The 3,523-nt window shown below is 38.9% G+C and overlaps 1 pseudogene; it reads right to left on the reverse strand.

Moving 5' to 3' along the window:
- Positions 1 to 641: 641 nt before the first annotated feature.
- LOC120288505 overlaps positions 642 to 3,523 on the reverse strand; it is a 3,621-nt pseudogene continuing 739 nt past the window's right edge.

Raw genomic sequence — 3,523 nt, forward strand, 5'->3', positions numbered from 1 at the left:
ACAACTAGCAAAGTACCACCATACAGATACACCGTCAAAACTCAAGTTGTGCTTTCAAATGAAGTTTGGCGTCACTTCTCTTGAATTCGCACTTGATAGAATTATGAACAATCCGGCTGAACCAGGTTCAAGGAACTTGTTTGCTTCCTGCAATGTTTCACTCAGCTTGGGCACTATTTGCTCTTTGCATGTGACCGATCCCAACTCCTAAATTGGATAAGTCACAGCTATTGAGTGGATCCATACAAAATCCTTTTAATGGAGGGGAATTCAGGCAGAGGCTTACAGCAGGGTGATATCATTCTGACAATGGATTAATTGATCACTAGCCTAATACGACAGTCACGCATGTACAGTGTATGAAAAGTCATCGCTTAAGTATGCTGTCACATTAATGTCTGTCAGTATCTAAAAACAATATCGAACCCCTGAATTAGTACATTAAACATGAGAGACACCTCCAACTAAAACCCGTGCATATTATTATCTCCCCATGTTCTGTTTATTCAGCAAAAAGGAAAAAAAAAAAAAAAATCCACGAAACACCAGAAAAAAGTACCTTTTCCTATTGGCTTATGATGCTACTGACAAGTGAATAATAAATATCATCAATGTCAAAGGTATAATGTTGTACAATCTTCTCATCTGCCACTATTAACTGGTGGCATGACATGGTTTTTCATGCTATCAGTATATCCAGTGTTCGTGGTGTTACTACTCTCTGCATAAACAATGGAGTCGGTCATCTCTCCGAGCAAATGACTTTCTTCTGAATTCAAATCGATATTAACCCACGGGTGGTTAGCCATTGCCCTTATTCCATCCAATTCATTTGCCACTTCCTTCATGGTTGGCCTCTCATCTCCCTTTAATTTCAAGCACCGCTTTCCAAGATCGGCAACCCCTTTCACTTGCTCATTGTCTTCGTGTGCAATGAGCTCCTCAACAATCTGAAACAACCGATCTTCTTTCAATGCCGAAAGAAAGTACATGGCCAAGCTCCTCTCTTCTTCAGGTCGATTGAAAGAGAGTGCCTTCTTCCCTGTCAACAACTCAATTAGCACAACTCCAAAGCTATAAACATCGCTTTTTTCTGTCAATTGACTAGTGTGCAGGTATTCAGGGTCTAAGTATCCCAATGTTCCTTGAACCATTGTAGACAATTCGGTTTGATCAAGCGGGACTAATCGTGAAGCTCCAAAGTCGGAGACTTTCGCATTGTAATTAGCATCCAAGAGGATATTTGTCGACTTGACATCTCGATGGATTATAGGAATGGAAGCTGCAGAGTGCAAATATGATAGGACTCCTGCAGTTTCTGAGGCAATTCTCAATCGGGTCTCCCAGGATATCTTGGATGACTTGTTTGGGTTGTGTATATGATCAAAGAGAGTCCCATTGTCCACGAACTCATACACTAATAGAGGCACTTTTGTTTCTAAACAACACCCTAATAGCTTGACCACATTTCGATGATTAATCTGGGAAAGCACTATGACTTCATTAATGAATTGCTCAATTTGGCTCTCGTCCACAAGCTTGGACTTCTTAATCGCAACTATAGTGCTATTAGGCAAGATCCCTTTGTAAACGGTGCCATATCCTCCTTGGCCGACTATTCTACTCTCATCATAATGGTCGGTGGCCTTCTCTAGCTCTTCGGCACTGAAGATTTTTGCGGCATTTGTGGTTCTGTCGCGTTCTTGTAATTGTTGCTGCAAAAGCAAGCCACCATTTTGCTTGAAGTATTGTTCTTTGAGCCTAATGAGTTTTCTTTTTGTGAGTCCCAAATATAGAAAGCTTGCACTGAATAACATCACTATTACACCCACACCAAGACCTGTGTAAAACACAAATTTTGTTAGAATACTTGATATCGATGAACAAGGAAAAAATCTCCTGGTAAACATCAGCCACAAGAGTCTGCAAAGTTTCTGCAGACATTATACCATAATCTTTATTGTCAAGAAACTAGGCAATTTAGGGACAATTTGACCCTGCTTTAGCAAAATGAATATGGGTAAAAAATTATGAACGTATAGTTTAATTTAAATCATGAAGCCGATATGTTTAAAAAGGAGAACTCAATAAATTCCTGTCCAGCAAATTTGTACCAGAATGACTACCTATAACAATGTTCGGAATATTAACCTTCTATACCCTTCTCATTCTTAAATAAAATCTATCCACTAATAGAAACCACTTATCTTCACCACAAAATTTCAATAGAATACCATTTGCGAAATCTTGATTGGTCTACACTAATGCCCAAAGCGAAAGTTGCAATGGTTATTATAACGAGTATCAATGCAGTTTTCCAAGTCGCCGATACTCTTTTGCCTCCATAAAAGCTGTTTGAAGAGTCTTGTTCTAAACAAATAGATGTTGCATGATCGAGTTTAGACAATTCAATTAGAGGTGCTAGTTTCACCAAGTCCAGCAATAGATATCGCTTTCAATGACATGGAAAATGGCAAGAAATAGCATCTCTGAATAACTTTTGCAACAACAACTATTTTAAAAGAAAAACAGCAAGCTTGACTTTGGGACTCAGAAAACGAATATTCCTACAGTGGGCTCAATGATAGCGGAAGAGACTGACCAAATCATTGACACGTTCCAAGCCGTCCATGGTTCCAGATTTCAATGATAAAGGAACGTCAATTTTGTTACATCTGTACTTTTTATCTTGACATATTCAATGATGCCTACCGGCGGGTCCACGCGAGAGTAGTTTCAATAACAAGCATGGAACATCACGTGACTATGGCAAAGTCATAGGATGGCAATCACAATGTGAATACAATTCATGGAAAATGTTTTCACATTGACCCAAGATCATCGAGTCTTCCATGGCCAAAGATGCTCTAAACATTGTCAAGAGTGAAATCTAACCTTTAAATTTTAAGATAGCTACTTGGAATTAGAAACCCAATTTGATGCTTAATCTCCTTGCATAGAAATTTCAGGTAAAAGGATAGAGATAGTTTTGTTGTAAACTTACTCCAAGAAAGCGAAATACATAGAACTATCAGGCTAAATATACGAATAGTATTTTCTCATAGAAAGCATTAAATTGAAATCATCACCAGAAAAAGCTAAAAAGTCAAATGAACTTACCAACCAAAATGGTGACCGTATGTGATGATTTAAGATTAGCAATGCATCTGGATCCATCTTCACCCATTTTGCCATCACCATGATAACCCTTTGGGCATGAGCATGTATAACTCCCCTCAGTGTTATGGCAAATTCCGTCACACGGGTATTTCTCTCTATCATCACATTCATTAATATCTGCAAAAGTTAAAAGCACGTTAAATGTAGACTCCAAGAAGGAAAAAAAAACAATAGCATCAAAATATCATCAAGCATTCAGAATATATACCGACCTACACAGCCAAGGTATGGATTCCCCTCATACCCAGAAGAGCAATTACATCGGTAACCGGGCACATCGGGAAAATCAAAGCACTCGCTGTGCGCCTTACAAGCAAAGCTCGCCGGGTCCTTCGCTGCTTCG

This window comes from Eucalyptus grandis, chromosome 9 (assembly GCF_016545825.1).
Source record: "Eucalyptus grandis isolate ANBG69807.140 chromosome 9, ASM1654582v1, whole genome shotgun sequence".
Taxonomy (NCBI): domain Eukaryota; kingdom Viridiplantae; phylum Streptophyta; class Magnoliopsida; order Myrtales; family Myrtaceae; genus Eucalyptus; species Eucalyptus grandis.